This window comes from Equus quagga, chromosome 5 (assembly GCF_021613505.1).
Source record: "Equus quagga isolate Etosha38 chromosome 5, UCLA_HA_Equagga_1.0, whole genome shotgun sequence".
Taxonomy (NCBI): domain Eukaryota; kingdom Metazoa; phylum Chordata; class Mammalia; order Perissodactyla; family Equidae; genus Equus; species Equus quagga.
This window is the reverse complement of record NC_060271.1, coordinates 40,858,057-40,884,514: the sequence shown is the minus strand read 5'-3', so window position 1 is coordinate 40,884,514 and position 26,458 is coordinate 40,858,057. Positions and strand designations below refer to the sequence as shown.

Here is a 26,458-nt window from a genome sequence, read left to right as displayed (position 1 = left end):
TAACCACACCATATTATCACACCTAAGAAAATTAACACTAATTCCATAAAAGTACCTAATATGTATTCCACATTTAAATTTTCCTCATTGTCCCCAAATTTCTTTTGTAGCCTGTAATTAGGGCTTATGCAGGGCATTTTGCTGCTGTCTCTCTTTATCTAGAACTGTCCTTTTGCCTTTTCTTGTGTTGTTTGTCATTAACCTTTTCAAAGAGGTCAGGTCATTTTTATAGAATATCACACATTCTGCATTTGTCTCATTGTTTCCTCTTGGTTGAGATTAAACATTTTTGGCAAGAATACTTGATAAGCAATATTGTGTACTTATTACTACATGACATCAGAAGGGGAGAAATGTCAGATTCTTCCTGTTGGTAATGCTAAATTGATCATTTGGTTAATGAGGTGGCTACCAGATCTTTCCACTGTAAAGGTACGTTTGCCCTTCTAACTAACAAGTAATCTGAGAAGTGCTTCTTTGAGATCATGTTATCTTACTCAACAACCTTTCAATCATTTTAGCATCTGCTGGAAGTCCTTGCTTTGAATCAGTTATTTCTTTCAGATTTTTAAAATTGTGATTTCTAATTTTATTGCTTTTTATACATTTATTATTTAGTATCTTTTTGTAAAGAAGAGCTTTCTCACCTTCACTCTTCTGTCTCTCTCTCTCTCTTGCTCTCACTTTCTTTTGGGTATCACTATATACTCTTTAATTTAGAGTGTTATAATACATTATTATATTTCTTTTTAATAAATCATTCCAAGTTTGGTCAGTAGGTGCCTGTTCAGGCTGGCTCCTGGGTCCCTTGCTTTTTGACACAAATGTCTCAGGTGTACCTTGTACTGTCTGTGTCCTAAGCCTGGATCAGACATTTCCCCAAGGTTTCTTTTAGTGGGAATGATACTTTGAAACCAGGATATTGACACAGTTACATGTATTGCTCCTGGGGTGTCATTCCTTCCTTGTTTTCTTTAGTGCATAGAACTACACACACAATTTTGTTTCTGTTTATTCATATGATACGTGTGTATACATATACACACAATTCAAATGTAACATTACAAGATTTTCCTTATGTCTCTTATTTTACATTTATATCTTATTTCTTACAGTGAAAAACTAGGTTCTTAATAAGTTTGATAGTTTATCATTTATTGTGTCCCATAATGTAAATAAAATGGTTTTTAAATTACAAACTAATATTATCATCAGCATTTCTCTTGCCAAGTAAAGTTTAAGGTTTCCTTGCAGTTCTGGTTGTCCTTAGATTCCATCAGCAGTTCTCAGACTGTGGTTTGTGAGGCCTGGAGGGCTCCCCAAAGCCCTTTCAGGGCATCTGTGAGATCAAAACAATTTTCATAGTGAGTAGTCAGACGTGTTTGCCTTTGTCACTGTGTTGACATTTGCAGTGACAGTGCATAAGCAGTGGTAGCTAAAACTGCTGCCTCTCGCTATATGTTTTTACTGCTGTGCACCTGCAGTTTAAAAAAAAGAGCCCATTTCACTTACAGTTGTCCTTGATGAAAGAATAAAAATGATTAATTTTATTAAATCTCACCACTTGAGTGTGCATCTTTGTAATATTCTGTATGACACAATAGGAGATACGCATGAAGTGCTTCTGCTGTGTACTGAAGTACATGGTGCCCCGAGGAGAAGCGCTTGTGCGATTGCTTGAGTTAGGAGCTGAACGAGCTGCTTTTTTTCTTGGATATCATTTTTGCTCGAATGAATGACAGAGAAACTGTGATGAGTCAGACTTTAGTATTCAGAAGGTATTTTCTCAAAAATGAGCAAAGCAAACCTTTCATTTCAAGGAAAACATTGACAGTATTTGTTGTCAGTAATAAAATTTGAATGTTCAAATGAAATTAGAATTTTGGAAAATGTGTATTCGCCACTGTGAGCTAGGCAGTTTCCCAATATTAAGGAATTCCGATGAGATCATGATGATGTTAATGAGTGTGCTTTTTTGATATCGTGTAAGAAGGATGTCATCGTTTTGAAGTTCTGCGTACCTTAGCGAACCGATATTTCTTAAATGATCAATGCATGCTTTTTCAAAATTGCTTGAGTAAAGTATCCATTCAAAGTGCAAGATAGACCAATGGATTTTAATGGAACAGAATATGAAAGTTTATTGATATGGTTTCAGATACCACATTGCAACTAATCCTTAAGAAACTACCACTTGTCAAGTTTTGGTGTAGTATCACAGAAGAATATTCACAATTATCTGAGAAAGCTGTTAAAAGACTCCTTCCTGTCTTTTTCCACTGTATATTTGTGCTGGGCTGTGTTATCTTCATTTGCTTTAACCAAACCAACATGTCACAACAGACTGAATGCAGAAACAGATGTGAGAATCCAGTTGTCTTCTAGTAAGCCAGACATTTTAGAGATTTGCAGAAAAGATAAATTGTGCTATTCTTACTAATTATTTTTTGTTTTGGAAATGAATTATTTTTTATAAAAATGTTATTCATATTAACATGTAATAAGTTAATTATTTTAAATAATATTTTTAAATTTCTCAGTTTTGATTTCTAATATAAGTATCATTATATATAATCCTCACTAACAAAAGTTGTTTGGGATTTTTAATACTTTCTGAGACTAAAGGGGTCGAGAAGACCAAAATGTTTGAGAACCACTGCCCTAGAGATGATGCATCCTTGACTTACTGTAGTCATATATAAATGAGGATCTTTACTGCTTCCCAACAATGCCAGCACCTTAGAACACTTCTGTTCCATTTCTCTTCCGGCCTTTTGTGTTATAGTGGGGTCTTTTGCAGTTTGGTACTACATAGACTTCAAGTCGTACAAGACATTATTATTGTTGTAGACAGTCAGTATTTGTTTATATGTGTTCTTTCCTTTGCTCCTTATACCTTCCTGCATCTCTCTGCTTCCATCCAGGATCATTTTCCCTCTCTGAAGAATTCCTACTATTAGTATTTCATTTTGCATGGGTCTGCTGGTGATGAATCCTCTAATCTTGCTTGTCTGAAAATGACTTCATTTCTCTTCACTTTTTAAAAAGCTTTTTAATTTTGAAATGATTCTTTCAATACTTAATGTTTAAAATAAATTGCAAGAATAGTACAAAGAATTCCCATATACCTTTCACCCAGATTCCTGGAATGTTAACGTCTACATCATATATCCTTTGTCCCTGCTTTTTTTCTTTTCCTTCCCTTCTGCTCTCTCTTCCTACACACACACACACACACACACACACACGTGTGTGTATCAAAATCAGGAAAATAACTTGATAAAATCCTACTATCTAATCTGTAGACCTTGTTCAAATTTAGTCAGTGGTCCCATTAGTGTCCTTTATAGCAAAAAATTTTTTTCTAGTCCACAATCCAATCCATGATCTTGAGTTGCTTATGATTGTCGTATCCCTTTAGCCTCTTCTAAGAGTGTTCCTCAGTCTTTCTTTATCTTTTATGACCGTGACACTTTGTAGAATACAGGCCGGTTTTGTACCCTGTTCCTCAATTTAGATTTATCTGAAGTTTCCTTGTGACTAGGTTTGGTTGGTGCACTTTTGGTAGGAACACTACACAAGTGATACTGTGTCTTTCTCAAAGCATCATATCAGGAGGCATCTGACATTGATTTGTTCCACTGTCAGTGATTTCACTTTGGTCTGTTGATTGAGGTGATGTGTCTCAGGTTTCTCTACTATAAAGTTATATTTTTTCCCTTTGTAATTAATAAGTGTCTTTTGAGGAGATACTTTGAGACTATGTAAATATCCTATTTTTCATCAACTTTCACCAACTATTTTTAGCATCCATTAATGATTCTTAATTATTGTGAGGATTGCTGAATCCTCATATCACTTGCCTCATATCAGTTATTATGAGGATTGCTTAATGGTATTTTCTAATCTTTCACTTTTGAAATATATTCTTACTGGTATAAAATTCTAGATTGGCAGTTATTTTCTTTCAGCACTTTAAAGATGTTATTTTATTGTTTTCTGGCTTGATTGTCGTTTGTCAGTCTCATTGTTGCTCTTTTGAAGGTAATATATCTTTTTCTTCTCTGGCTGCTCCCCCCCCCCCCCCTTTTTTTTTATTGCGGTAATGTTGGTTTATAATCTGGCTGCTTTTAAGATTTTTCTCTCAATTTTTTTTTAAAGTAGTTTTACTGTGATTTTCCTGAGGTCATTTTCTTTGTAGTTATCCTGCTTAAGTTTTATGGAGACTTTAGATATGTGGCTTGATTTGCCTTTTGTTAGTTTTATAAGATTATTGACTATTATATTTTTAAGTATTGTTTCTGTCTTGCTCTTGTTCGCTTCTCTTTCCTGGACTCCAATTATAATTGTTAGAGCATTTGTCCATGCTCCATATATCTTTTACGTGCTATTCTGTACTGTCCATCCTTTTTCTCTTCTTTCTCTTTGCTGTCGTATCTTCTGGTTTACTAATCATCTCTTCTGCTACGTCTGGTTTGCTGTTAAACTATCTATTGAGTTTTTTTTTTTTTTTTTTTGAGGAAGATTAGCTCCGAGCTAACATCTGCTACCAGTCCTCCTCTTTTTGGTGAGGAAGATTGGCCCTGAGCTGACATCCGTGGCCATCTTCCTTTACTTTATATGTGGGACACCTGCCACAGCATGGCCTGACAAGTGGTGCGTAGGTCCACACCTGGGATCTGAACCAGCAAATCCCAGGTCGCCAAAGTGGAACATGTGAACTTAACTGCTACGCCACTGGGCTGGCCCCTCTATTGAATTCTTTTTTTTTTTTTTTTGGTTTTGATTTTTTTTTCTTTTTCTCCCCAAAGCCCCCTGGTACATAGTTGTATAGTCTTAGTTGTGGGTCCTTCTAGTTGTGGCATGTGGGACACTGCCTCAGCGTGGCCTGATGAGCAGTGCCATGTCGGCGCCCGGGATTCAAACCAACAAAACACTGGGCCGCCTGCAGCGGAGCGTGCGAACTTAACCACTCGGCCACGGGACCAGCCCCTCTACTGAATTCTTAATTTCAATTAGTGTGTTTTATGATTACACAGTTTTCATGTGATTCCTTTGGATCTACTCTGTTTACTTGGTCTGCCTCTTTGTGTACCAGTGTCACACTATCTTACAATATGTTTTATTTATAAAAACCTTTCCTCGTCGTTTTTTCAATTATTGAGAATTTTCTTGGCTATTCTTGTTTATTACTTTCTGTATAATTTTCAAAATTATCTTACCCAGTTAGAGAAGAAAAATAAAGACTTTGGTGTTTTAAAAATTGGAGCCATATTAAATTTATAGATTAATTTAGGCCAGATGGCATTTCTGTAATATTGACACTTCCTATATGAGAATAAGGTAATCCTTTTCAATTATTCAAGTTTCTTTAGTATTCCTCAGCATCTTTTTATAAATATTGCTCATTTATTTTTAAATTTGTGTCTTGATATTTTGTCTTCTGTTCCTACTTTGAATGGTATCTGTTTTCATTGTTTTCCATCCAATTTTTAAATTTAAAGGTTATTTTTATATACTAATTTTGAAAGTAGACACCTAGCTAAATGCCTTTATTACTTATAATAGGTTGAGTTTTTTTCTTTTTTCAGTTAATTCATATTAGTACTCCAGGTTTATGAGTTTTCCAGGTACTGTCAGGAAATAATATTTTTACCTCTCTTTTTTTTATGGTTTATAAATAAAGACAAAATCTAGTATGATACTTTAAATGTAATTGAATTCCTACTGTTACACTTTCATTTGTATTTCTTACCTCTTCTTTTCTAGTGTTTATGTCTCTTCTTTTCTTGTACAATGGCATCAGCTAATACCTTCAGAAAAGTGACAAATAAATGTGATGCTTTGTGAACATCCTTGTCCTGTTCTTGGCTCTAAATGAAATACTTTTGTCTCCCTGTTAAACATGATGTCAGCTTTAAAGAGTGACAATAACCCACATATATACAGCACCCCCCCCATCTCTCTCCCTCTCTCCTGCTCTCTCTCACTCTCACTCTCACTCTTGCTCTCGCTCTCTGTCACACACACACACACACACACACACACACACACACACACACACACACACAATCATGTTAAGGAAATATTCGTTAAGAGCTTTTACTATTTGGGGGATGAGGCAGATTGCTTAGTGTTCTACCTACCACTAATTAGTCCTCAAACTCTCTACCAGAGCTATTAAACTCCCCTCGGTACCATCAAAGACATTAGGTTACTTTTTTGCTGGTGCCATTTGCCCTCTTGCTTCTGTCTGAACTTTTTGCTCTCTAGACCTGCTGTATAGCTGTCCTCTCACCATTATTCTGGGTAGTCTCTTTCTCTCTCTCCTGTGATCGATTTCCTGTTCTGGCTTTTTTGTGGTGTTCTTTCTTGGATTGCTTCTTTGATTTGGTGGAGCAAATCCTTCAGAAGCTTCCTAAGAAGGTTTGCACGAGGGATAAACGTTTTTTAGATCCAGCATCTCTGAAAATGTTCTTAATCTACCTTCATATTTCATCTTTAGCTTGGCTGGGTTTAGAATTCTAGATTGAAATAATGTTTCATCAGAATTTTGAGGGTACAGTCTGTTGTCTTCCAACCTTCCAGTGTTGCTGCTGAGATGTCTGATGCCCTTCAGATTCCTGATCCTTTCTGTGTGAACTGTTTATTTCCTTCTGCAAGCTTTACTTCTCATCTTTATTCTGCATATTCTGAAATTTCACAATAATGTGCATCAAGGAGTCTTTTTTTCATTCACTGTGTTGGGCGCTTGACGTGCCCTTTGATTAGAAGATGCACATCCTTCAGGTTTGTGGAATGTTCTTGTTTTATTTCTTTAATAATTTCCTCTCTTTTGTGTTCTGCGTTCTGTTTTCTTGGATACTCCTGTTAGTTGGATGTTAAATGTCCTGGGTTGACCCTCAGATATGTTTAAAAACTTTCTTTCCTTTTTTCCATCTTTTTGTCTTTTTTGCTCCACTTCATGAGCAGTTTGTTTCAATATTTTATCTTCTAATAATTTCATCTTCCAATATTTCTCTTGAAATTTTTTTCTGCTCAGATCTTTAATTTATAGTAAATAGTGATTTCCTCTTCTCTGCGTGTTCCTTTTTTCTAACATTCTGTTCTTTTCTTGGATGCAACAGCTCTTCTTTCTCCAAGAATATTGTTATTATTATTTTCTCCTGTTCCCTCTGTAATTTCTGAGTTCTTTTTTATTATGTTTTTGGGGCTCTGATTTTCATTTTCAAGGTTTCCCTCAAACATCTAGTGATCCTTGATTGCCTGTTATTTAAGAGAGAGGCCCTAAACAATTGTTTGGAAGGTCTCTGGACATGAGTCCTTTTTAACGTGTTAATGTAGGATGAGTTAAAATTACAGTCAGAGCTATCTGTTCAAGCTGCCATGTCTAGCTGGAAGTTCTCCTTAAAAGGAAATTTTAAGAGTAATTTTGACTCTGCAAAATTTTCACTGTTTACATCACTTTAGAGTCTCCAACTAAGGTGTGATTCCATTTTATGTTCAAGATATTAGCACTAATCTCTTTTGGGTGATGAGCATGTCAGTGATTTTTTTTTTAATCTGGCTCCTTTCAGCTTTTCTCTGTTAAAAGAATCATTTTCAACAGTTGTATTCGGTTTCAAATATTGCTTTCATAATCAGAAAAATATCAGAGTGAGTTTTCTTCATGCTCCTTCCTTAACGACCATCAATCCGTAGGATACTTGGAAAAACTGAAGCAGATTATGGAGTTTTTCAATGAATTTAGTGTAATCAGGAGGCTAGATACTGGACATAAGTTAAAGAGATTTTGCTCAGCTGTTTCCTCAGATCAAGAATTTTCTGAAATTAAGGGCTGACAGACCCAACTTAATAAACTGCTCACTAGATTCTGTGAGGGCAAGAATGATACCTTATTTGTGCATTGATTTATCTTCAGCTCTGGCACAATGTCTGACTTAACTAGGCTCTCTATAATTATATGTTGATGAATAAATAGATTGACAGAATGTGCCACTGCTCCAAAAAATGCTACTGTAATAATCAGATACTCATGTGAAAAAAATCAACTTTGACCCTTACCTCACAGCATACATAAATGAGAAAGGTAAATCCATAAAGCTTCTAGAAAAACACAACAGAGTATCTTTGTGACCTTGGGGTAGGCAAAGATTTCTTAATTAGGCCACAAAACCCACTAACATAAAAGGATAAAAAAAAGTTACATCAAAATTAAAAACTTCCATTCATGAAAACATAACAGTAAGAAAACAAGGAGGTGAGTGGCAGGGGTGGGCAGGGCAGCCAGGGTCCTGGGTGGGGGCTGAGGTGAGGGGGTCAGGAGGGGCGGGGGGTGGGGGTGGAGAAAAAGAAAGCAAAAGAACAAGCCATACACTGGAGGAAGATATTCATAATATTTGTATCTGACAGAAGTCATGTATCATGTAGACTATGTAAAGAACTCTTATAAATCAATAAGAAAAAGCCAAATAACCTAATTTTTAAAAGTGTACAAAAGACTTGAACAGGTATTTTATTAAAGAGCATTTCCAAATGATTGGTGAGCATAGAAAAGACGCCTAACATCATTACTCATCAGGATAATATAATTTAAAACCATAGCAAGTCACCATTATACACCTGCCAGAATGGCCAAAATTAAAAAGACAATACCAAGTGTTGGCACAGATATGAAGCAGCTCTAACCCTCATACACTGCTGGTGGGAGTGCAGCCACTTTGAAAAAACTAGCACTTTCCACTAAAGTTAAATCTATGCTTGTTCTGTGACCTAGTGATTCCATTACTAGGTATAGACCCAAAGGTAATAAGTGCATACATCCATGAAAAACAGGCACAGGAATGTACGTAGTAGTTTTATTTAAAACAGCAAAAACCTGAGGGAAATGTTCATCAATAGAAGAATGGGTAATTCATGGTATAGACACATTATGGGATATTACATAGAAAGAAAACAGAATAAATTACTGGTCTCTGTAACTACGTGGATGAATCTTAAAGAATTCTGTCCAGGAAGCCAGATATCAGAAATACATACATTTATATGCATGAAGTTCAAGAGCAGATAAAACTAATATTGGTGATCAAAATCATAGTGGTTACCTTGAGGAAGGTGTGGATGGGTAGGGCTGCCTTATGGAGTAATGGGAAATGTTCTGGATATCCATCTGAGTGGTGGTTACACAGTATATGCGAATGTACAAATATTTCAAACTGTATATTTAAGATTAACTATATCATCTCTCAATTTTAAAAAATTAGGGCTCATCCTTATTAGACTAGAGGAAAATAGGATTTAGAACTTTTAAGCCACGTTCAAGGGGAAGAAAAGATAATCAGATCAGCAAAGGTCAGGAAAGTGGAAAAAAACTATAAAACTAGAGGCAGTGAACACAATAAATATTCATGGGATTTAAAAAAATCACTGTTCAAAGAGAGATCCCAGACTCAGTACAACATGAGAAAAAACAAAGGCCAGTTTTATGCTGTTCGTAAGAGACATACCTAAAACAAAACAATTAGGGAAGTTGAAAGCAAAGGATGGGCAAGATGGAGTGAGCAACCGCAACCCAAAAGAAACAGAATTGGCAGTATTCATCTTAGGCAGATTAGAAATTTCAGGTTAGAAAATATTAAAAAGAACGGTCAGTTTATACCCTAACAAAGTTCATGCCACCTGAAAGCCATAATAATCATGAAACTTTATGCACTAAAAAATATTCTGTCAAAGTATATAAGGGAAATACAAGAAGAATTTAAAACTCGTAGTTGAAGATATTAACACACCTCAGAATTTAAAAAAATCAACAGGCAAAAAAAAATATGAAATAATTGGATAACATAATTTAATAAACTTGTTTGATGTATAAATATATAGAATTTTGTACACATATAACAGGGAATACTCACTTTTTCAGTACGAAAAGTTATGTAAACTGGCCCCAAAAGAATATCTCAATAAAGTCCAAAAGGGAGAAATCATATAGCCCCCTTCTCTAACTTTAAGGCAATAAAACTAAAATTTATGATAAGCTCTGCAAGAAAAATTTGGCCACTTGGAAGCTTGAAAACATTCTTCTGCAGAATTCCTTTCATCTACTTTGTTTGGATTTTTCTGATGATGTTCTTGCTTCTTGAGATGAGTACTTAATTTATTTTCTTTCTTTCTTGTTTTTTATTTATAGGAATTAGAAAAACATGGTAAATAGTACTAATATTCCCTCAAAACAGATTCCTGAAATGAGGAAGAACTGAATCATAGCATATGATCTTTTTAAGACTCTGGATCCATAGCAGTTGTTTTCCCAATTGTCATACCAGTTCCTTCACCAGGGTTTCAGAGTACCTGTCTCAGTGTACTAATGTGCCTGGTCACTAAAAAAGAACAAAACGGCAAGAAGACCATTTTCTCAGATTGTTTTAATTTGCATTTATTTGATTAATAACACAGTTAAACTTTTAAAATATATTTATTTCTTCTCAAATGTTTATTCATTCCTTTATTTTCTACTGGGATAGTAGTGCTTTATTTATTGATTTTTAAAATGGCCTTTATATATTAAGAATATTCTTTGTCATGTTTGCAAACATTTTCCCCATTGTTCCTTGCCTTTTATGTTTTTTAAAATATAAAAGTGATTATTTTCACATAATCAAATCTATCAATCTTCTGATATTTCCTCTTTTGTTTTTATGAAAGAGATTCCTTCCCTATAATTATTAAATAATAAATAATTACAGTAACAGCAGCAGCAGCTAACATTTATTGAGGGCTGATTATCTGTCAGGCAATGAGCTAAGTGTCCTTATTTTATTTAGTCACTAAAACTCTATGAGGTAGGTATTTTTTATTGTTTTCTTGCATTCAAGAAAGAAACTAGGGAGGGAAGTTCAATAGTTTGTCCACAAACACCAAACCAGTAATAAGTTAAATATTCACCAACATTTTATTTCAGTTTTTATGGTTTATGTTTGTATATTTCTCTTAATCCTGAAATTAATGAAGTGATGGGAAGTGAAACTCCTTTCAAACATCACTTTTTCCAAAACTGTCCTTCAAATAAATAAATAATTTTTTCCCACTTATTTGTTATGCTTCCTTTATTATATATTAAATTTCAGTATATAACAAGTTCATCTATTGTTTTTATTGACCTGTACGTTCTTACACAAGTGCCACAGTTGTTTTAATTGCTGTATCTTTATCATCAATTTTAATAGGTATAAAAACAAGGCTCACTTGATCATTCTTCTCTTTTCAAAAACATTCTGAGAGTTCTGGCTTTCAGTAATGACTGAGCAGCTTGTATCAGAATAACATTTCCACCAATAACAAATATAAATTCTGGACAAAATATTTTTAAAATGTTGCTTGAGGGCACAGGAGAGCAATGGGAAGCAAGCAGAAATTGCTGTGGATTTGATTCTTGAGAGAAGAAACCATTGTGGGCTTTTTCCTTGAGGTATTCCCCAGTCCATCAGGTGCTGGCAAATAGAAGTCAGGCAGAAAGCTGCTGTCATATTCGTTTGAGGAATTGGGGGATGGATTTTGAGGATGCCAGAGTGGCTAGAATGTGATTGGAAATTCCAGGAAAGAGAACATTGGAGGGGTAACCCCAAACTCTGCATATAAACACCCCTCAAATTCTAGGCTGACTCCTACACTGCCCATGCACAGGGTAGATGCTGCAGATTCCAGCAGAGATTCCAGCAGCCACGTCCTGTAGGAAAGGCAGAATTCAAAGTTTGAGTCTTAACAAGTTACAGGGGTTTTGGTAAACACCTTGGGCTTTCCTTTGAAACCCCAGAGGGATCACCCCTTAGGAGCAAACACTAGATCCTGAGACTGTGGTATCTTCCCTAGTACTAAGCTCAAAAAAAGGAATAAATAAAGCATAAAACTGAGCCTACGTCAGATCAAGGCGATCTACCAATAATTTAACTGCCTTCTAGAACAAAACTCAGTTCTTCAGAAGGAAAAACAGAATCCACAGCCTCTATAGCCAGCCATCCACAATCTCTAGTGTAACATAGAGACTTACTAGACGTGTGAAGAGGAAGAAACAGGAACCTGTGGTGCCTACGGAAAAGAAAAGTCAATCAATAGAAATAGACTCAGAGACCAAAAAGAACTTTAAAGAGTGGCACCTGAGCTAACATCTGTTGCCAATCTTTTTTTTTTTTCTTCTCCCTGAAGCCCCCCAGTACATAGTTGTATATTGTAGTTGTGAGTGCCTCTGGTTGTACTGCTGTGTGGGACGCTTCCTCAGCATGGCTTGATGAGCTGTGCCATGTCCATGCCTAAGGTCCCAACTGGCGAAACCCTGGGCCGCTGAAGCGGAGCATGGGAACTTAACCACTCAGCCACGGGGCCAGCCCCCCAAAAAGAACTTTAAAATAACTGAAAAATTGTTAAAAGACTATATATGAAAAAAATGGATGAGGCGGCCTGCCCCGTGGCCGAGTGGTTAAGTTCGCGCGCTCTACTTCGGCAGCCCAGGGTTTCGCCGGTTCAGATCCTGGGCACAGACATGGCACCACTCATCAGGCCCTGCTGAGGCAGCATCCCACATGCCACAACTAGAAGGACCCACAACTAAAAATAGACAACTGTGTACCTGGGGGCTTTGGGAGAAAAAGGAAAAATGAAAAATCTTAAAAAAAAAAAAAAGGATGAAAGGGTGAAGAGGTGGGAAATTATTTGAGATACGAAAGTTCAAAAAAGAACCAACTGGAAATCTTCGAACTGAAAAACATAAAGCCTGTGACTGACATTTCACTGGATGGCATTAATAGCAGATTGGGCAGAAGAGAAGAGAGGATTGATCAGTGATCTTGAAGATGGGTTGATAGAAATCATCAAAACTAAAGTATGTTGTTGGAAAAAGATTGACAAAAATAGGACCAGAGCCTTAATGACCTGTCACCCAAAATCAAGTTGCGTAACGTATGGGTCATTACAGTCCCAAAAGTTGAGAAGAATGAGGCAGAAAAAAATGTTCAAAGAAATGTTGGCTGAAAATTTTCCAATTTTGATTAACACACACACAAACACACAGTCACAGCACCCCAGGAAGCATGGCCAACCCTAGGCAGCATAAAAGCAAAGAAAATTACATCTAGGTATATCATAGTGAAACTGCTGGATACTAAAGATAAAGAAAAAGGGAATAATGATCAGAATTACCACTGACTTATAGTCAGAATCATGTAGCTCACTAGACAATAGAATGATATCTTCAAAATGCTGAAAGAAAAAACTGTCAATGTAGAATTCTACACACAGTGAAAACATCCATCAAACATGAAGAAGAAATAAAAATATTTTTAGATAAAAGCTGAGAGAAGTTGTTGCCAGCAGACATGCATTATAATAAATATCAATGGAAGATCTTCATACATACTGAAGAGAAAATAATACCAGATGGAAATTTGGATCCTCAGGAGGAATAAAGAGCCCAGGGAATGTTAAATATGTGGGTAAATATAAAATACTATTGATCGATCGATCGATTGATTGATTGATAAGGAAGATTGGCCCTGAGCTAACATCTGTGCCAGTCTTCATCTGTTTTGTGTGTGGGATATTGCCACAGCATGGCTTGATGAGTGGTGTGTAGGTCCACACCCAGGATCCAAACCCACGAACCCTGGGCTGCTGGAACAGAGTGTGCAGACTTAACCACTGTGCCACCATGCTGGCTCTACTATTTTAATTTTTATTCTTAAATTCTTTAAAAGTCAGTTATCTAAAGAAATAATAAGATGATGTTGGTTTATAGCATATACACACATTTATATGAATTATGTGATGGACATCAGAACGATAGATAGCACAAAGGACAGCAGGGAGTGTAAATGAAATTATTGATTCTTTTTTAAAGTTATCTTTCTTTTTTTAATTTTTAAACTTTTTTAATGCTTTTTGGTGAGGAAGATTGGTCTTGAGCTAACATCCATTGCCAGTCTTGCCCCCGCCCCCGCCCGTTATTTTCCCTCCCCAAAGCCTCAGTGCGTAGTTCTGTCCTAGTTGTAAGCCGTTCTAGTTCTTCCATATGGGGTGCTGCCACAGCACGGCTTCATGGGCAGTGCTAGGTCTGCGCCCAGGATCCGAACCGGTGAGCCCTGAGCTGCCGAAGTGGAGCACGCAAGCTTAACCACTCGGCCATGGGGCTGGCCCTGAAATTATTGATTCTTAATTAAAGATATTAGTACATATAATATGTGTCATATTAGGTTCTTACTATGTAAAGTGGTGTAATATTAATTCATAGTAGACTGATTAAGTTAAGGATGCCTATTGTAATCCTTAGAGGAACCATTTAAAAAAATATGAAGGAGATCTAAATAACTATGAGAGGAGACAGAATGAACTACCAAACATTCCTTATTATTCTTCCTTGTGTATTCGTATGTGCTTATGCAAGATAAATTTTCACTTTTGAGAGAAAAGTTAAAGTAATTGGGATTTTTATTGGAATTGTGTCAAACTAAAAGGCTTTTCCATTTATTTCAATATCCTTTTATTTCTCTTTGCAAGGTTTTCTTTATATAGATCTAATATACTTTAATGTTATTCATAGTAATTTTATATTGCTTGTGGCTACTGAGAAAGGAATTTCTTTTCATTTTATTTTTTAATTACTTATTGCTAGTGCATAGGTGTGCTACTGAATTTTAAAAAATAAATATATATCTAGCAATCTCAAACTTGCTTATGAGTACACTGATTTTTCCAAGTACATAATCATATTGTCTACAATTGATTATTTTGTGACCTTCTTTCCAATTCTTAAACATTTAAATTTTATGTCCTGCCTTATTGCATGGGACAGAACTTCAAAAATAATGTTAAGTGTTAATGGTGACAGTGGTAATGAGTTTTATGATAAATAAGTTTTTTTTTAAAGAGGGAAGAAAGGGATTGTCACCAAGTGTTACAAATACACCTTACAGTTATTAAAAACTGCAGAACATTAAACACCGGTGTGTTTTATCCACATTTATTCACACATTGGACAAATATTTAGTGAATGCTCACTACAAGTTGATCAGTGTTTTAGGCTTTGTAGATATAGCAGTGGATAAGAGAGATGGTAAAAGTTCAACAATATTAGATTCTTTAAAAAAACCATACAAGATGAAAGAAAGGTACAAAGCAATCTTATGTTTGACAGCCAGAGGAATGCTATATAGATAGTAATCGCTCTAGAAAAGTGCTGCTGCCTGGGGTGATCAGGAAAAGCTCTGGTGGTGGAAGAGAGAACCCAGAACACTGACAAGCTCTGTGTAGAACTGAGAGAAAGCTCCTGCGGCGGGTGGAGCATCGGGGGCGCAGAAGACTGGAGGGTGCGAGGCATGTCAGGGGCTGAGGAACAAGCTAGTTTGCCTTAGACCAGGGTGAATATATGGGAGTAGTTTGTGCACTTGTCCCTGGGGCTCCTTGGAGGTTCTAAAGAGATGTTTCAGGGGCAAAGAGGCGTCAAGAAGGGGGACTCTGGGTTTTCTCCTTGCTGCAACTGGCTCTCCCAAAACCTGAGCAGTGTTACTTTTATCTGTTTTGCATATTGGGTTTCCGTTTATTTGTTCTTCCCACATAGTTTTGTTGAACACCTACCAGGTGCCAATAGAACCAACCTAAGCACTGTTCTAGGTACTGGAAATATAGTAGTAAGTGAAATAGCCCCAAATCCTTGCCTTCATGGAGCGTACATTCTAACGGTGGGGTTGAGGTGAGAGAGCAGTAAATAGAATAAAATATAAACACAGTCCAAGTAGAGTAAGAGTGATAGAGAGTTCTTAGAAGCTTGCAATTTTAAATGGAATGTTCTGTAAAGGCCCCACTAAAGTGACATTTGAGCAAAAACTTGAAGAAAATGAGGAACCAAGCCATGCAGATTTCTGGGGAGAAAGAGTTCTGGGAAAAGGGAACCATCTTTGCAAAAGCCTAAAGAGGGAGCATGTTTGGCATATTCTAGGAACAGAAAGGAGGCCAGAGTGTAGGCAAGGTGGATTGTAATGAGAGGTGAGGCCACAGCGTTGACAGGAAGTGAGGTTGTCTAGAGCAGCATTGATCCATGTGAGGACTTTGGTTTTACTTTTAGTAAAATGGGAAACCATCAGAGAATTTTAAGCAGAGGAGTAGTATAATCTGACTTAAGCTTTAACAGGATCACCCTGGCTGCTGCAGTAAAAATAAACAGTTGGAGAGCAAGGGTGGGAGCTGGGAGACTAGTCAAGTGGTGAGAAGTCCTCCCTCAGATCCCTGGGTCTTATTTGAAAGTAAATCCAACAGATTTGTTGGATCCAGAATCTGAAAGAGAAACAGAAATTAAGGGTGACTCTAAGGTTTTTGGCTTTGTGACTAGAGGAATGGAGTTGGCATTAACTAGAAATGGAGCAGTTTGGTGGGGCAAGGTTAGAGCTCAGTGTTAGACATAATAAGTTTGAGATCTCTGTTAGACATCCACGTAGAGATGTCAGGTGGGCAGATGGGTTACTATGAATTGAATTCAGAGGAGAGGTCTGAACTACAGATATAAATTTAACAATGTTAACTTTTTGATTTTGATAATTGTACTTTGGTTATATACGAGCATGAATTCCCCCCATCCCCAAATCAGGAAATGAATTCTGAGCTATTTAGGGAGAAAGGTGCATCATGTCTGTAATTTAGTTTCAAACAGTTCAGGGAAAATAGTTAGATAGATAATCAGATTGATAGAGAATAATAAAGCAAGGGTGATAAATTTAACATTTGAAGAATCTGCGTGAAAGATATATGAGAATTCTTTGTACTATTCTTGCACCTTTTCTGTAAGTCTGAAATTATTTAACAATAGAACACTTTTTAAAAGCAAAGGAAAATACAGACATTTCCAGATAAACAAAACAGAGAATTCGTTGCCAACACACCTGCACTGAAAGAAACACTAATGGAGTTTTCAGGCAGAAGGAAAAGGGTTGTACGTGAAAGCATGGAAATGCAGGAAGGAGTGAAGAGAAAGGAAAGGGCATATAGAAATGAGTATTGGCTGTATGAAACAATACCTTTCTCTTGGGATTTAAAATATATCTAATTGAAAGGTATGACAACGCAAAAGGTGGAAGGATGAAGTGAAAGTGTTCTAAGTGCTAGGATTGTTGGCAAAGTAGTAAAATTTCTCATTTATGTGGAACTATAGTAAGTCAGGGATGTATTGTGATATCTAGGGCATTGGTTCTCAAACTCAGGATCCTCTTCCCCTTTTTATTTTGAGGAAGATTAGCCCTGAGCCAGCTACTGCCAATCCTCCTCTTTTTGCTGAGGCAGGCTGGCCCTGAGCTAACATCCGTGCCCATCTTCCTCTACTTTATACGTGAGATACCTACCACAGCATGGCTTTTGCCAAGCGCTGCCATGTCCACACCCAGTATCCGAACTGGTGAACCCCAGGCCACCAAGAAGCGGAACGTGCGAACTTAACCGCTGTGCCACCAGGCCAGCCCCCCTTTCATTCTTAAAAATTGAGGATCCCCCATTAGGCAAACACCACAGTAATTATTGTTGTAGACAAGATCCACTGATGGGTGTTTAAATTAGAGGGTGAAAGTTGGAAGAGAAATAGCAAAGTACCTCCAAGCTATTTAATAATGACAAAAGGAAAGGTAGGAACTTCACCGTGGAGAAATCCACCAAAAACCACCTTGACTGTAAGCTAATAGAGGGAAAAACTGAATCAAAAGGTTGCCGGGGGTGGGGGGGGGGGGGGGGGGGGAGAGGGCATCTAACAGATCAAAGGAGAACAAATTGTGAGATGAAAGCTAGAACCCCAAAATTTCAGTGTTTACATCAAATGTAAATAGAGTACTCCATTAGAAGCAAAGTTTGTCAAGATTAGATTAAAAAAAAACACTAATCCCCATTCAGTGCTGCTTACATCAAGCACACTTTTAATGAAAAGACACACAGGATTGTAAGTAAAATGATGGGAAAAGATACCACACAAACATTAACCAAAAGAAACCTGGTACTAATATCAGACAAGATAGACTTAAAAGTGGAGTGAGGGGGCCAGCCCAGTGGCACAGCGGGTAAGTGCACACGTTCCGCTTTGGTGGCCCGGGGTTCGCTGGTTCGAATCCTGGGTGCAGACATGATACTGCTCATCGGGCCATGCTGGGGTGGCGTCCCACATGCCATAACTAGAGGGACCCACAACAAAAAATACACAACTATGTACCAGGGGACTTTGGGGAGAAAAAGGAAAAGTAAGATCTTTAAAAAAAAAAAGGCTCCCCCCCCCCCCCCCCCAAAAAAAAGTGGAGTGAGAAATAAAGAAATTTCAGAATGGTCAGTCAGCAGGAAGATTTAACATTTCCAAGAATGTATACCTAATAACATAGCTTCAGTATACATAAAGCAGAAATGGACAGAACTGAAAGGAGAACTAGACAAATCTATTATCATAATGGAAAGTTTTAAAACATCTTTCTCAGTAATTGGTAGTACAAACAGACAAAACAATCAAGATTCTAACAACACAGTTAACAAACTTACCCTATTTATGTATATATAAAAATATGTATATGACACTGTACCCAATAAAGACAGTAAATGTACAAAAAGATGTTCAACCTCATTAGTCATCAGAGAAATGCAAATTAAAATCAGAATGAGATATCACTTCACACCCAGCAGAATGGCTGAAGCTGGAAAAGCTGAGCACTTCAGTGTTGGATGTGGAACAGCTAGAGCTCCCCTACGTTAGTGTGTAACTTGGTGTAACCACTGTGGAAACTGTTGACAGCGTCTGTTAAAGCTGACAGTCTGCATACCCTATATGATGCAGCAGTTCTCTAAAATATATGTGTAAGGATGTTGATAGCAGCACTGTTGATAAATTGTCCTAAGCTGGAAACAAATAGATAAATTGTGCTTCATTCTTACCCTATATAAGACTACTAAACACAGCAGTTAGAGTGAACGAAACATGGCTATGTGCAACAGCATGGATGAATCTCATAAGCATAATGTGGAGTGAAAGAAGCCCTTTATAAAAGAGTGCTTTTTGTATTATTCCATTTATATGAAGTTCAAAAATAAGCAAATTTGGGGCTGGCTCCGTGGTGTAGTAGTTAAGTTTGACATGCTCAACTTTGGTGGCTCAGGTTCACAGGTTCAGATCCCAAGAACAGATGTACGCCAATTGTCAGCCATGCTATGATGGCGTCCCACGTACAAAATAGAGGAAGATTGGCACAGATGTTAGCTCAGGGCTAATCTTCCTCAAGCAAAAGAAAAAGAGGAAGATGGGCAATAGATGTTAGTCCAGGGCAAGTCTTCCTCACCAAAAAAAAAAAAAAAAAAAAAAAAAAAAATTAAAATCTGTGATATTAAAAGTTAAGTGGTGACTAGGAGGAGACATGAGGGATACTGAAGGCTGTATTCTACTTTTTGATCTGGGTGGTAGTTACATGGGTGTTTCACTGTGAAAATTCATTAAGCTGTACACTTAAAATTTGTGTGCTTTTCTGTATGTATATTGACCACCAACAAAAGTTTTCTTAAAACTACAATGAGACCATTATTTTACCTCTCAGAATGACAGAGATACAAAGCTTGATAGCATCATGTAAGCAAGGTTGTGGGAAACAGACACACACACACACACAATGGGAATGTAAGTAGAGACAATCTCTAAGGGCAGTTTCGGTATTTATCAAAATTAAAACTGCACATTATCTGAGCCTACTTCCAGGGCCATACTTGCTCATGTACAAATGGCACATACGAGGACTTGTATCAGGGCTTTCTAACAGTAACTATTCGATAGGGGACAAGTTAAACCATGGTACATCCATATAATGGAATACCTTACAGCCTTTAAAGAGGATGAGAGACCTCTATAGATACTAACACGGAATGTTCTCTGAGATATATTAAATATAATTAAATATAATTTAATTATAAATTATATTTATATTATATATTATATTTAAAGATAATTAAAAATAGCAAAGTGTTGAATAGTGTTTATACCATGCTATTATTTGTATAAAAATACATATACACATACATAGCCACACATAGATAATGTATAAAATATGTATTATTATATGAATAATAAAAGCACTTTGTTCATAAAGTCTCTAGAAGGTATGAAAGAAACTGGTGGCAGTGGCTGCCTCTGGAAGATAGAACTGGGTGGCCAGGTGGCTGGGGTGAGGAGACTTGACTTGCCACTATATACTTGTTTGTATCTTTAGAATACAGAATCTTACTATGGGAATGTATCTATTAAATATTAATTTTTAAAATAATTGTTAAAAATCCCTTAGGAAGGGATTTTTATGCAGGAGACTGGTATATTAGCTTTCAGGAAGACCAGTATAGACACATTGTCCTTCACATTGAAACAGGTCTTTGGTTTAACACCAGGTGACATGGTTGGCTTCGCATACGGGTGCCAAGATGGATGGAGGAAAAATACCCTGTGTCAGGGTGCTCATACTGCAAGAGGGTTGAGAATGAGTCGGTGAGCAGACACAAAATTCAGGCCTCCTGTCTCATGCTCAGAGACACAGCCCTTCTTGAATGAAGCGGTAGGCCCTTCCCCACTGTTTCTAATGTAATTGACCTTCTCTCTTTCTCTGTTCGTTCTGAACATGTGTAAGTTGAATTCAGATTAAGTTAAAAATGATGCAACTCTACTGCTTCCTTTGGTTCTTTTTAATGTAATTGAGATCATGCTCTGAATATAACGTCTGCTTTTTATGTCTTAATGTATCAAAGGCATTTTCCTGTGTCATCAGAAATTGTTCATATGAATGTGAACATGTGAATAATATTACATTATTGAAATATGTCATAATTTGCCTAATTCTCTTTGGCCATTTACGTTGTTTAAATATTTTGCTATTGTTAAAAAATGGAGATAAACTATCTTTGTACATTAGTTTTATACTACGTTATTATTTCTTAGAAGTAAAATTGTTGAGTCAAAGGATATGAACATTTTTAATTGCTGTTGAGAGAGAGTGCCAAATTGTCTTCCAGAAGTTTCTCAGTTTGCACTTCCACAGCATCCTTGCCAGCTTTGGGTATTTTCATGCAAAAAAGTCATTTTTAATTTGAAAAAAGTCAGTCTTAATAACTTTACCAACACATCTGAATGATATGCTAGAAGTCAGGTAGGGATATCAGTGTTCCCTTTCAACTTGAACAAAAATGTGAAATATTTCCCCTCATGTGGTATGGAGTTGTGGGGAAGAGCCTGGGCTTTGAAGCCTGACTGACGGTTCGTGCCCTGCTCCCCACCCGCCGGCACGGGGACCTTAGATAGGCTGCTTATCATCCATGTACCTCATCTGCAAATTGAGAGAATAAAGTACCAGCTTTGTGGGGGCACCACTGCCACCTGTGGCTTTGGGGGTTGTATGCTGCACAGGCCCACGAGGTGCCACCAACTGAGTGATGTGGAGCCCTGGAGTTTTGCCCTTGGCAGCCCTGTACAGGGTTAGTGTTGGAATTCAAAGAGTTAAAAATGTAAAAAGCTCCTAAAACGTTCTTTGACACTTGGGTTTAATGAATTTTGGCTGTTATTTCTGGGCAGAGAGTAGAAATATGTATGATTTTTAAATTTTCTCTGTGCTTTCCTTTGTTTTCCATGGTTTCTGCAGTTGATGTACTATTTTTATCAGATATCTATATATTATGTTATAGATCATATGATCTATATGTGTAATAGACAGAAGATAGACAAAATGCTCATCCAACATAAGAAAGGAGGAAAGAGATCTTAGGGACGTTGCCATTTAACAGATAGGGAAGATGAGGTCTTGGCTCTCTCATGTTGCCTAGTAAAATAAGTTGCCTAGCAAAATCAAATATTTATGGATTTAGTTGAGTAGTAAATATTTATCTCTATGCTAGTAGTGTTGACTATAGCAAGCAATACCTGAGTCATTTGAGCTATATAAATCAGTGGTGACAAGATAATTTATGTATTGACCTATTAGGATATAACATGTTCTAATGTGTTAATATCAGATTAATATGAGGACTAAAAAAAAATCTGATAGCTGCATGGTAATGTAAAACTTCCGAAAGTAAGTTGAATGCCAAATAATAAACCTTCTCATCGTATATTTCAGATCCAAGATGTAAAAGGAAATCCCAAATGAACATTGAACATTCATAGCATTCAGCTGAATGACTGAAGAGTGTGCCTTGGTGCACTGAACTCTTGTGACAGGGTTTTTTTTAAGGAACAAAAATGTCCACCTTGATTTGTGTCCTATAGTAGAGCTGTTTCCCAAATCAGGCTGTTTCAAATAACATATGAAGCAGCGTATGGCCATCCCTACCATCCCAAAGCAAATGTTTGTTTTGTTGCAGTGATGGAAACATTTCCATTGGTGAAGCAAATATTTAGATCTGAAAGAAACATTTGGGCAGCCAGGATGTGTCAAAATAGAACAGATGCCTGCCTTTTAAAAACACGTTAAAAAAAAAAAAAGCCACCTTGTACTTGGCTGCTGTGGTTACAGCTACAATGGGTTAAGCAAGAAATTAGAAATTGTGGATGTCATTCTAATCTGGGCTCCTGGGCATGTCTCCACACCTTTTTCCACCCTGGTGTTTCTCTTCCAGCAAATGGGGATAACCATTCTAAGTGGTTTTGTTTAGGATTAAGGGTCCCCCCCGCAAGTATTTTTCTTTGTTTTAAAAAATTAATTTATGCTTTTGAGTCAGAAATATATTCACATCTAACACAATTCATAAGGGTATGCAGTGAAAACTCTGCCTTCAGTCTCTGTCCTCAGCTACCGTTTCCACCTTTAACCGTTACCTGTTTCTTCTCTATCTTTGTGCATGTCACACAACTAAATAGATGTGTTTGTATGTGTGTGTATACATATATTCTTTATGTTCTTTTGTAACATAGAAGTCTCATGTACCCTTCCCCTCATTTTCCCCCATGCTCCGTATATTCTTTCTGTTTTTCTTTTTTTTTAAGGAGATGGATTCTAAGAATTTGCCTCTTTAAAATGTGCTGACTTTGTCAGAGAGCAGAGGGGAGCAGGCATGTCAGACTGCTCTTGCTTGCGCCACCCCCCCCCCCCCCCCAGCCCATGGAAGGAACACTGGGTTGGTAATCTGGTTCTGCCTCTGGCGCTTACCATAGGCTGTGGGTAAGTCACTGCCCCCTCTATGTCCTTTTTTCTTGATCTGTAAAACAGAAGGAAAAGAAAAGAAAAAGAACAGGAGATAAACCAGACGAGCTCCGGGTTTTCTTCCAGAGCTGAATTTCTTTGTGTCGTTGTCAAAGGTGAATTTTCTTTTTTTAAAACAAACTTCACTGCCTCTTCTAAAACAGGAGCAACATTCAAGTACAGTTAAAAATGTTTATTAATTTGGCTTTTCCACATAGGCACAAACATACCTTTGCCTTACCTGGCCTTTAGCACACCAGTAGCAGTGATTCCTGATTTTCATATCCCTTGGTCTTTAAAGACGCAGTTCCTTCCCCAGGACTTGTTCAGTGCACCGTGGGAAGGGCTGACTTCCCAGCCTGTTGCCAAGGACCTGCACGCTTAGACACTGCTGTTCGTGAAGCCAGCAACAATATTTGCCGTGCCGTTAATCCTTTGGAATTGATGATCAAATATCAAAATCAACTCCTCTTTGTTTTTGTTTTTAATTTAGCAGAGAGGGATTAAAAGAAAAAAACCCTTTAGACTATAGATCTAGAAATAGACATCACGGATGCCGATTGGAAACCCTCCCAGTCTTTCATATGAGAGATCTCAATTTGTGTTACACAGAGGGGCAGCTCACTTCTGTCTTGTTCACCAGTTATACTACTCCCCAGAGAAGCTCAATAAATTTTATAGGGAAGTTTCCTCCTTATGCAGAAGGAGCTAAGCTCAATGACTGGTGTGGCTGAAATAATTTAGGGCTCCAAGGGAGTACGTCTGCCTTGTGGAATAACGCATCAGAAGTAAATGTACAAAAACTTTTGATCTCGCTTGATTTGACTGTGTCACTGATACTTCTGAGCACGGGATCCCATTTTGAAATTAAACCACTCCCCAAACTTGCATTTAGTTCACTGCTGAAATGATCCTTCTGAATGCTTCACGGGTAGTGACTGCCGAGCTTGCCTGCTGATGCTCTGCTGTTGTCACCGCTAACCCTTTGAAACCTCCAAACTTGGACTTGGCTGAGTTTTTACATCTCTTGTCTGCCTCTCTGAGAGGCAGAGAGATCCTCTTCCACTGACGTTAGGAAGCAGACCCGCCTTCTCTTTTAGGCTTAGAGTGGAACAAGCCTGCCGGGTTCCTCAGTCTCTAAGCTAGCAGAGCAGTGCATTTTGCACTGGCTTTTTACTCAGTGATTTATACTCGGAGACGTGACTGGGTGATACCCAGTGTCCTTTTGTCTTTGTGTTTATTTTTCTTGCACATTTAATGTATTTAAAGGATATATTGTCTTTATGGTTCACTGGGATAAGGAGGGGATTGGTGCGAGTTTTAATGAGAGGTCCCCGGCTCCCTATGTTGAGATGAGAATTATATTCTTGGTTAGATATCTTTCTTTCTTTCCTTAGGTGGCAAGAGGCAATGTTTTGCTGCTTTTTGAAATAGCATTTTTACCTAACGATTTTTAGAAGGGTACTGAGAGGACATTCAATTTCAGGGCATCATCAGCAACTTTTTCTCCTGTTGTTTGAACTTCCCTCGTTTAAGGAGAGGGGAAAGTCGCCTGTCTTGTTCTTGAATTTACATATCAATATCAGGATGGTGGGAACCAGACCCACCGTCAGATCAATTTTTATAAAAACTCTTTCATTCAGCTAATGACATTTGGAACTAGTTTTCTCAAAAACTGTTTCTGCTGCTTGGGAAGTTAATCAGTGGAGAAGAAAGCATTCAGCTTATTTGCTTAATATTTTAACCAAGTGAATTAGACAGGTTGGGGGGCTGGGGGAGGGGATAAGAAAGTGGGTGGGGGAGGCCCCATAAACAAGGTGATATATAATATTTTTTTTGTTCTCCTTTTAAATAAATACCGATCAGCTTTATGTTCAGAGACAATAGGAGCCGTTGGCTTAAATTTGCAGTTTACTGTATTTATGGCTGTAATATCAAGGTGCTGCCGTCGTAATTTCATGCCCCAATGAGAAGAGCAAGGTCGAAGCAAATGCTTCCATCGGCATCTGCTAACACACTAACTCATAAACAAGGCCCGGCTGGATCAGGTGGCACGGAATAATACAGGCTAATGAAATACAGCACAGCTTTCCATTACTGTTAGTTTTTACAGTGTCGTCATTACGTGTAATTTATGTTTAAAAAATTCAATTTTATACAAGGCACTGGGAAATAGGGGTCTACAGGTCATCCAACGACTTTTAGAGGCTCTGAGAGTCCTTATTGTACTCTACTGTTCCAACAAAATGTTAATAAAATAAAATAAAAATACTTTTTTTCTTTTCCCCTCCCCTAACCTTTTCTGAGAGAGTTGATTTTTCTTTTAATTTGGGGAGTATTTTTAGCCAGCTGTCTTCTCTGCCTCATCTCCTCCCGGAGTGTACATGGGTAGATAACTAGTTGTGTTCTGAGAGAGGTGACCCCCGCTCAGTCTCTGTGAGTCCCAGATGAATCACTCGAGTCCTGTGAATAGAGGGACTGTGATGGGGGAGGAAGATGGCCCCAGTGGCCAGCGCATAACTGCCGCCCTCTGCCACTCGGCCTCTGGCCCTGTTCCCTAATCCCAGTCGGACTCAACACTCAACGTTTTTATTATAAAACTCCAGCCACACTGGAAGGTGTTCTTGGGCGTTCATTACATCTCTAAACCATTCCTAACCTTGCTGTCCTGGTGGTGGTTTGACCTGAAAGATGCAGAGAACACTGCTGTCTGCTGTCATCTGTCTTTCTGCTTCACCTGCGTAGGGCCAGGCCCCATAGCAGTGCCCAGTGGTCACTGGGGACAGCATTGAGGTTACTTATTCTGAGAAGCCCTTGCACAGCCAGTCCCACAGAAAAAAGTCAGCCCTTGCCTGTGCTGGTTCTGTCTGAGTCATGGGAAAGGACCCTGCAGCATCCTGCTCACGGCCAGCGCTGCAGCTCACACCAAGTCAACCGGTCTGATTTTGTTTGCATTTTAACAGAAACCTTTAGAAAAAGAAAACAAATTTGTTTATCTTCTAAGGGATAAAAATAAGCAGGTTTGGCAGCCCCGAGGCCATTCACCGCAGTTGCTGCCGGAGGAACACGGGGCTTTATTAATCAATAGAATGTAGCTCACTTGTTCTGTTCTTTTGAAAGAATCCCACCCTGGAGAAAGTGTTGGAAGAGAAGTCTTTGGCCTGGCTTCTACACAGAGGCAGCAGATGTCTCTTTGTAGAGGGAGCTTGTTTTGGAAGTTGATTCCAGAAAACTGAGAGAACAAGAAGTCAGCCCTGCTT

At 37.8% G+C, this 26,458-nt stretch overlaps 1 protein-coding gene and 1 long non-coding RNA gene across 3 annotated transcripts in view; one reads left to right on the top strand and one right to left on the bottom strand.

Moving 5' to 3' along the window:
- The window catches only part of PEX14 (peroxisomal biogenesis factor 14), a 130,511-nt gene that overhangs the window by 73,437 nt on the left and 30,616 nt on the right, over positions 1–26,458 (top strand). The gene's annotated exons all lie outside the window — the stretch shown is intronic.
- Positions 11,168–23,514, bottom strand: LOC124240067 (uncharacterized). Its single transcript, XR_006888757.1, has 3 exons — positions 23,440–23,514; positions 23,166–23,214; positions 11,168–11,722 (listed from the first exon to the last, which is right to left on the bottom strand). It is a non-coding gene; the product is annotated as an uncharacterized LOC124240067 (long non-coding RNA).